The sequence below is a fragment of the Phasianus colchicus genome, chromosome Z (assembly GCF_987193195.1).
Source record: "Phasianus colchicus chromosome Z, bPhaCol1.hap1.1, whole genome shotgun sequence".
NCBI lineage: Eukaryota > Metazoa > Chordata > Aves > Galliformes > Phasianidae > Phasianus > Phasianus colchicus.
In genome coordinates this window covers 10480148-10489696 of record NC_143476.1, presented here as the reverse complement: position 1 = coordinate 10489696, position 9549 = coordinate 10480148, and the positions used below count along the sequence as shown (strand labels likewise).

The 9549-nt window shown below is 48.9% G+C and overlaps 1 long non-coding RNA gene across 1 annotated transcript; it reads right to left on the bottom strand.

The window, feature by feature from the left end:
- Positions 1–2673: 2673 nt before the first annotated feature.
- On the bottom strand, positions 2674–5280 carry LOC149912477 (uncharacterized). Its single transcript, XR_016462153.1, has 3 exons — positions 5162–5280; positions 3507–3722; positions 2674–3406 (listed from the first exon to the last, which is right to left on the bottom strand). It is a non-coding gene; the product is annotated as an uncharacterized LOC149912477 (long non-coding RNA).
- Positions 5281–9549: the final 4269 nt, after the last annotated feature.

Sequence of the window (9549 nt, the reverse complement as noted above, 5' to 3'; positions counted from 1 at the left end):
TAAAGGTAATAATTTTTCAACATTAGCAGCCAAAGGCAAGGTCCCTTGACACCGACACAGGGAAACTGTTTATGTCCACTAGGCATCCTGTGCAGGCAGAGCAGCTCTAAGCTGAGATTCCTGCCTTTACTGAAGTTGCACTCTCCAGTCTGAAGCTTGTGCCTACCTGGAAGCCGAGCTTGCCTCTCCACCAGGGGGTCAGCTCCTTTGGTGGCATGTCGATGACACAGATGATGTCTCCCACCTGCAAGAGATTGCAACGTCAATCCCAGCTTCAGCACGGCTGGGAGGAAAGCACAGCTCAAATGACTGCATTCTTCTGCACTGCCAAACATCGCCGAGCGTGAGAGCACTTGCACCAGCGCAGCTGTGAAGGCATTTGCCACTGTAAAATAGAGCATGGAACGCCTTGAACTGCTTACCTCAAAGGAGAGTTCATCCGCTGCCTGGGCAATGTGTCTCTTAATAGCATGGGCAGCAGCAATAGCTGGAATGTTCACAGGTGCCACCTCATGGTCCAGCAGGGGCTTCCCCTTGTTCTCAGTCTGAAACAGAGAGCACAGGCCACGGTGAGGAGCTGGGAACCAACAAGGAGGATTTCAAGGTGAGGAGCACATCTGCAGAGAAAGCTGCAGGAAATGCACTCGGTCCTTATCGTGGGCACTTCAGAAGGAACTGCAAGTCTAATAACGGCTGTTTCTCTCCCTGGTGTGCAGCAGGCACACGCCAGGCAATGCAAAGATGCATCTCTCCCCACCCAGACTAATCAGCAATGGCACTGACGCAGACAGGTGGCCTTGTCCATTTTGCCCCCTCCTTTCCTACGCTCTTTGTGCAGGAAGGCTGACTGTTTAAGATGCTAGGAGACCGTGAAGAGGGAAACCAAAGCTACGGCTGCAGTTACAAGGTGCAAACAGTGCCATTGCAAGCACCAAGCAGCTCTCTTGAGCAGTCCAACCAACAGCGAGGCCAAACAGAGCAGAGAATGATTGTTGTTTCTGCAGCCATTTCAAGGGAAAAGTCAGTAGAGGACAAACCCCACAGCCGAGATGGCTCTGGTACTTTTAAAAACTTGCCACGCTTGCACTACTGTCTTGCCACAGAGGAGCTCTCTTGGAAAGCAGGAGAGCACATCTGCGGCTCACTCTGCTGGCTGCAGTCAGGGAACAAAGACCAATCAGAGCTTCATACTCTACCTCTGTCCATGCCAGGTCAGGCCCACAGCTGATCTCGCTGCACGCCACAGCCATCAGCGTAGGTGTGACAAGCTGGAACTGAAAAGAAACACACTGTTATTTTCTCTGTTCACATCTCTGCTGTGCTCCCTACAGCTGTCGGGCACACTCACACAGCCCAAGCACGCCTGCTGGTGTCCCTGGTGATGCTGTGCAGCTCTGCACAAGCTGGGGCTGGGACTCTTTGCCTAAGGGATTGGTTTCCTGTAGACCAGCTGGTCACAGCACCACAGACAGCATCTTTCTGAGGGCTGAGCTGCAGAGCACGTGGAGAAAACCCACACGTGACCAGCGTCCCATCAAAGCTGGATGAGGCTGTGTTACTAAACACGGGGCGTCACGGGCTGCTAAAGCATGTGGGGGGACAAACCATGGCAGGTACCTGTCAAGAGATCAGAACGAGGGAGAGAAATCTCACGAATCCGCAGCCGTTCCTTGTCACTATGCTCTGATCTTCCACGAGCAAAAGCTGCAGCAGGGAAGCAGGCAGAGGGTGGAGAGAGGAGAGAGAAAGAGCAGGTCAGTTTGCTTCCACGGTTTAGCAAAGACTACGACGGAAAATCCAAAGTCTGCCCTCCCTCAACTTAAAAACTCAAGTTTTCAACTTAAAACCGTTTCCCCTTGTCCTGCTGTTATCTACCCTTTCAAAGAGTTGATTCCCCTCCTCTTTTTAGGCTCCCTTGAGGTACTGAAGGCTGCCATGAGGTCACCCCACAGCCTTCATTTCTCCAGGCTGAACAAGCCCAGCTCCCCCAGCCTGTCTTTGCAGGGGAGGTGCTCCTGTCCCCTGATCATCTCTGTGGCTCGCCTCTGGACCCTCTCCAACAGCTCCCTGTCTTTCTGGACACTGTACTGCAGCTGGGGCCTCACAAGAGCAGAGCAGGGGGGGACGATCACCTCCCTGTCCCTCATGGCCACCCCTCTGCTGATGGAGATAATGTGATCCTATGAGCTCCGCCAGCCAGCAGTTCTCAGCACTCACTGTCCCCCCGTCTCTCCCACACTGTCTCAGCTTACCTACAAGGTGCTGCACAGGACGGTGTGAAGACAAAGGGACGCAGTCGGTGCACAAGTGCAACAAGCGAGCTGCTCAGTCAGAGCTCCAGCGCTCCAATGAAGGGACGCAGCACGCACTGCTCCTCCCCTCATTCTAGCCCTTATGACATCACTGAGGGCCACCAGGCTGCTCCACCACGACGGACAGGGTGGGGAGGCAAGACCAGTCACAAGGGCAGAAGATTCCAACAGCCCAGCCCAACGTTCTGGAATCAGGGGCTGCTTGGAATTCTACCCCAGCCAAATCCTGGAGAAGCTGGCACGGGGTCGTCATGACCAAAGCGCAGGACCTGGCGCTTGCTCTTGTTGAGCCTCGCACAACTGGCCTCAGTGCATCCCTCTGGAGGGCCTTCCTGCCCTCAGCCAGATGGACGCTTCCTCCCAGCAGCGTACCTTGCAGTGCTGGGCCCATGTCAAATCCACACTAGAGTGGGTTTTGTTACATTCAAGGGCATGTTGCAGCACCCATTTATTTCACCTGGAAGGAAATAAAGCAGGAGATGGGAGAAACACAGAACTGCTGCCAGACTGCTTTATCCCTTTCTCAGCCCAACTTCCCTTGCCTCATCCCCTACCCCAACTCCTGGATGATGCCCACGGGCTGATAGTTGGATCTCAAATCCATAGGACTCCTTTCACAGGGCTCCATCAAAAAGGCTGTCACACTTGTTCCGTACACTCACACTGACCCAGCAGTGGTATCACAGTCACTTAACACACACACAACAACCAAACCCCGAGCATGCACATCCCTTCCTGCGTGACTGCAGCCCACAGCTCCCCTTCACACCTCCGTGGATCTCTGGTGTTTTACACGGATGCAGCCTCGCTGCAGCTCCGTGGCTGTCACACAAGGCCTGCAGGACCTCTTTCTCTGCAAACCCCGTCTGCAGGCATTGGTTCACGAGGTTCACCTCCTGCCCTCCTGAGCAAAAACAAGCACTAAGAACAAGAGCAAAGCACACTGGACTCGACCTGGCTGGATCCCCAACCCTCAGTCCTGTCAGACGGACCCTGGTGTGGAGACTCATCCCCAAAGCCTGGCTGGACATCAGCACAGGCATCATTCTTCAAACGCCCCATCCAAGCAGCAAGGGATCAAAGCGTTGGCACAGCTGAAACAGAAATGCTGTGTGAGTTTCCTGTTAGCACTGAGCAGGAACAAATCTACCGCTGAGCAGCAGGATGTGAGACAAGCAGCAGAAGACACCCAACCTGCAGAACCAGCTCGTTTGGGGTCGGTCCAGATGTTTGTCTGCTCCCTTCCCTGGCCCAGGCCAAGCTTGTGAGCTGCTCCTCCTTTGTGCAGGGGGAAATGGGGCAGATGCCATGTGGTGGCTATGCACAGCATGCCTTGGACTTGCTTTTCCTCTCTCCATCTGCCATTAGCAAACAGCATCTCCAGCCTCCAGAGATCACTGAGTCCAACCCCTGCACAACAGTGAAAAAAAAGATATGATAAGGGGTACTTAAAGCACAGCATCTGTAATCAGATCAGACTCCTGCACTGTGAAGACTTCCATGAGTATTCCTGCAGAGTGCATCACTTAGTCTCTCTTTAGCCTTGTGTTCATGGTTTTCCTGTAAGAGCTTGTCTAAACACTGCCTGTAATCGTGGTTATGCTAGAAGCATTTGGATTTCTTGATCCTCAGTGTGATTCCAATAACAAATGCAGATGTTTTTTTGTTAGGGACAGCTTTCAATTTCTCAACTGAAATTTCAATATTGCATTAGGTGTTGACAACCACGGGGCTGCAGTACAGAGAATTACAGGAAGATTAATTTCTCCATCTCCATGCTCCTAGACATTTATGATTACAGTGATGTAGTTATATGCAAAGTTGCAAGATACCAAAGCTAGAATAACCTCTGGGTGCAGCAGGATGTCTGGAGCCCAAGTGCAGAGTCTCAGTGTTGCAAAGCCTTGAAGAGGTGCACCGTATGTGCTGGGGCTGATGACACAGACACTGGAGCAAGGCCAGTGTGATGTTAGAAACTTGACCAGCAGCTGATCTGTTGTCAGCCATTTCTGGACACAAACGGGATCTGGTCGACTTAGGACATGACCTTTGGGCTGGAGAGCAACTCCCCGAGGAATCACACAGCCACTGCAGACCGTTGGCAAGAACCCCATACCAAAACAGCTCATCTGCAATCAGTTTTTAATCTGTGCAGCAGTGAGTGGAACAGGCGCACGCTCTCTGCAATTGCAGGAATGTTCACAAGTGGAATGTACATCACCTGTGTGCTCCAGCTCTTCTGTGTGCATGCTAGGAGCAGTGATCCCCCTGCACCCAGGGCTGCAATAAGGTCCTGTGGGCTTTCTAACCTGCCAGCCAGCAGCCCAGGCTGCCCAGAGCCACATCCAGCCTGGCCGTGGATGCCTGCAGGGATGGGGCATCCACAGCCTCCCTGGGCAACCTGTTCCAGTGCCTCACCACCCTCTGGCTGAAAAACTTCCTCCTCACATCCAACCTAAACCTAAACACCCCCCGTCTCAGTTTAAAGCCATTCCCCACGTGTCCCATCACTATCCACCCTCCAAAACAAAACACCTCGGCTGTTCAACACTGAAAGAGCAAAATAACCCACAGCTCTTACTTCCACTGTATGCATTTAATTCCAAACTTAAGGTCACAGGTTAATTACTCAGGTGATCCTTCCTGACAGAAGAACTACTCGTAGTGATGTGTAGGAGTAAGGAACAGTTTGAAAAGGTCATGGACATATTAGAACTTGCAGCATTTATCTTAATAGATGCCTACATTGCAAAGCATTTTGTAAAACACACGTTACAAGTACTGTGCATTGGATTACACTATATCAAACTCTAAGTAACAATACAGGTTGCTTTTAAATCTACACTTACATGTTTTCTTCTAACTCCTTGATAAAATTCCTTACTACCTTCAGTTTTACAGCCAAAGCAGTGTTTGAGCTGGTAATGTACTCTTGAACAGCACTGCTGCCTTTAGCATTTGTATGTTTAGATCTGAAGAGAGAATTTGGTCATTATTTCATGATGAGAGAATCTTATATGACAAAAAAGAATTACAAAAATCTGACAATACTGTAAAATGCCAGCGTAAGAATGTGGCTTTGATTTTTTTTCTTTTTTTTTCCTCTTTTTTCTTTTCTTTTTTTTTTTTTTTTTCTTTTTTTTTTAATGGTGAGTGTACCATTAATTCAAGACAAGAATTTTGTTTGTAAGTCGATCTCTATAACTGTTCTTGGCATCATTCTGTAGGATGAACTAGATACATGGAATTTGGCACTGGCTCCCCGGGGCAGTGGTTTGGCACTGAGCTGACAAAGGCCAAAGAGCATTTGCACAATGCTCTCAGACACAGGGCTTGACCCATAGGAGGTCCGGTGTGGAACCAGGAGGTGGAATACATGATCCTCGAGGTCCCTTCCAAATACAGATATTCCATGATCCTCTAATACTTATATTCCCAAGTCCTGTACACAGTGCTCAGGTGCTTAACTGAGAGGTTCCATGAAACAGTGAGGTATCTATGTCCCTTTACCACTCAGTTATTCAATTTGCCACATGGATCTTTCATCCAGTCACATTAGAAAACACTCAAAGTATTTCCTTCAGTCTTCCATTCTGATAGAGCTTTCTGGAGCAAATAAAGAGTTGCAACTCAGAATGTCCACACCTCCCTTCCTGCACCCTGCATACTTTTTTCATTGTACTGTGATTACGTACCATTCTATTGTCACCCTCATTCTGTCCTTATCTAGGCAGTTTAATGCCATTAAATTTTCCAGCAACAGATGCCCACAAGTACAGCCAGCCTGGAAATATTTTGATTACTTATCTTTGTCCTGATGTCCTTGTAGGAGGTGGGACATTTCTCCATCTCAGCAGCAGAGGGCAGGAGGGGTCCAAGGTGAGGGCACACTCTCCTCTATTTTTCTGGAACTCAAAGACAAAGGGAACAAGAAAACCAGATGTGTTTCCCTGCCCATGGCAAACACCAGCCTTTCCATCCTTACAGTCCTTCCTGCCATCAGCAGAGATATTTTGCTTTCTTGTGCCACTTCATCCCTTTAGCATCTGGCATTCTAACAAAAAAGTACTCTAACACAGGAATTTTAATATTTTCATATTAAATGTCAGAATTAAGGAACCATTATTATTACCAAATATTTAAAACATTCAACCCAGTGAGAAGTGAACTGATGTTGCATTTAGCATTCAGAGAAGAACTTGACATTTCTCCGGGAAATTCTGTAATCATCATAGTGTTTCACAGTTTTCAGTTTATGAATACTAGTTAAGTCTTCACTAATACATTATCTTCTTCCCCCTTTATGCTTTCTATATTGCTTCTGAAGCAGACTTACCTCATGATTGAATAAATGTATAGTAACGTCCAAGGTGCTTGGATTGAACAAAAATAATCCCAGTATGGGGTTCAGTCAGACTTCTATAGAATAGGTGAATCTTATGCACTGGTTCCAGAGATTTCCAATAGACGACAGGAAGTTCAACAGATGAAAAGTGCACCTAAGTAAAAAGTGCTACTTTAATAAACTATAGTCTCATTGTCAAGCCTTGCACTGTCTCAGCAGATTATTACAGAATGTTCATTCAAGCAGGAATTAAGAGATGCGTCTGAATTGATAACAACAACGAGTAATTAAGAAAGCTTGACTGCAGTCTGCTTGAGGATTCCAGTCTGAAGTGTGTTCCACCTGATGACAACTGGGAATGTCTTTCTCTCACCATTAGAACCATTGCACCTCTGACTAAACACATAGCTAATCACCACTGAAAACTAACTACATGTTGATTAACATTCAGAGAGATTTTGCAGGTGTCCTTTTAGGAACTGGCCTACAGTATGCTAAGAGGGATGGATGTGGGGACATTAGGATCACGTGCCCTCTGCCTTTTAAGACAGCCCCAGCAGACCAGGTCAGCAGGCTGAAGAGCTGCGTGGGTCACCAGGGCTCAGAGACTTCACTCGGCCATCTGAAAGTTGAGGGACTTCAGCCCAAGCTGCCCTTTTCCATGCAGGCAAGGAGGCCAAGAGAAGGTGGATCGGCACGGTTCTGGTGCAGACAGGGGCTGCAGTGTGAGCAGGCCTACACAGACAAGGCTGTGCCCACACAGAGTGACAGCAGCTTTCGCTGTGAGCAGATTCCCAGGGGGCCTGAGCCATGGCAGTTCTTGATGGCAGCATGTTCCAATCAGCCCTGGAAGTCTTCTCTGGACGTCTGTCGCATTCTGGAATCCACACTGAGGACGCAGTCGCTGTGTCAGAGCAGCTGGCAGAGTCACGGGGAACCGTGACGTAGTTGGCCCAGGGAGCAACAACAAGGCCTGCACTGCTCAGCCAGCCCAGGCCAAAGGGGAGCACGAGAGAGAGCAGAGGAGAGAGGGGGGGAAAGAGGGCCAGGAAGGAAAGGCCTGTGCCTGAATGGACGTGTAGCAGCAGCTGCTGACAGCAAACTCGGTGATGGCAGGGGCACAGCAGAGCAGTGCAATGCTGGCAGCTTCCTGTGTCTTTCACACAGGCACTGCAGACATGGCCAGCACTGGGAGATCAGCAGAACTGCTGCACACCTCTGCCAGCCCAGGCCAGAGGAGTGCAGAACAGTGAGCTGCTGCTGAGGGGAGAGAGGATGGCCTGAGAGCTGACCTGAGAGGCAGGGCTGGCTGTGTTACAGCAGCCTCTGTGTCCTCCTCCTGTGTCTGTGAGGGCCAGAGGGCCAGAAGAGAACATGCCCAGCCAACGAAGCCCTGCTGTCCTCTGCTGCTCAGCTGGAGAGATGTTCCGCCTTCCTGAAGGACGCTGATCCAAAGGGAAGGAATCAAAGGAAGTCCAGGCTGGCTGTCCTTGTGGGCATCAGCTGCTGGCAGCTGCCTCTGTGCTGCCATGGGCAGGGCACAGCACACACAGTGTTTGCAGTTCCCTGTGTGACACTGGCCCTGGTGACCTGACAGCCATAGGGAGACAAGAGAAAGAGCTGCCTCCCTCTGCCAGATGAGGCAAAGGTGAGAATCCCAGAATCACAGCATGGCCCGGGTTGGAAAGGAGCTCAAGGTTCATGAATCTCCAACCCTTGGCTCTCCAAGGGTGCACAGGGGGCTTTGTTCTCCCTGTGGTGCAGCTTCAGTGCCAACTCACAGCTGAGCTGGTTGGCACACTGTGACAGCCTGCCGCTCTGAAGCTCTTGGGGCAGTGCTCAGTTCTTTCTGAAGTACTCTGGAAAATGCTGCTTCTCCTTCACCAAGTCTGTTTCCAGACAGACGTCTTTTTCTCCTCTGTACACACAAACAGTATCTTGTAACTCCCTGGCACAGTGCTCAGAAGTGATACTTCTGGAAGCACGTCAGAGAAAAGTGGCCTTGTCCCAGTGGACTTTCAGAGCAGATGAGAACAAGTCTTGGTTGACGGCTTTCTTCTGCTTCTGGAACTGCACAGGCAGGTTGTGTGTTGTCATACTTTATGCCAGAGTGCCAAACTGAAGCAGTTTCTGCAACCTCTTTTTTTCATACTTGTCACTCTTTGCTATTTCTGAGACCTTAACTTAGTCATTTTTAATGCGCTCTCATCTAAACTACTGTGTCCTCCAGTGTCAGTGTTGTATGAATCAGGACAGTGGGATTTCATCAGTGAAAGGATTCTGCTCTAATGACTGTCATTCTAAAGCTGATATTGTTTCTACCGCATCAGGCTTGCATTGAGCATCTTTGATCAACAGAGAAATCAGAAAAATTGCTTTTCCTATTGCAGTTTCCTTTTAACTAGTGATGAAAGCTGTCAGTTTATTTTTGGCACCAGAAATCCTGGGATGCAACCAGGTTAGATAAGAAGTGAAACTGAGTCAACAGTAAAGGAACATAGATGAGATAGCATCACACAGCTCTGGAAAAGATGTTCCAGCTCTGTGTCTACCTACACCTTCAGGAGATGAAAAGTACTGGCTTACTGAGGTGTCCTGGGTTGCAGGTTCTGTTAGTCTCCGTTTTTGGAAGAGCTGCTTGCAATAAATATCTGCAGGCTTTCACTGAAATTGTCCTCTGCTTTAATTTGTAATCTTAGTTTCACCAATGCTTTCCAATATTATTTTCGTATGAGTGCAGATACATGGGATAGGATTTAAAGTTTTTATGGTGCTGCTGTATAATTTTCTGTGGTCATCATAAGCCAATAAAAAAAATAAATGGTGATTAGGCAATCTATTTTCAACCTGTGGCACGTGTCAAAACAATGAAATTCCTTGCAGGAAGACAAT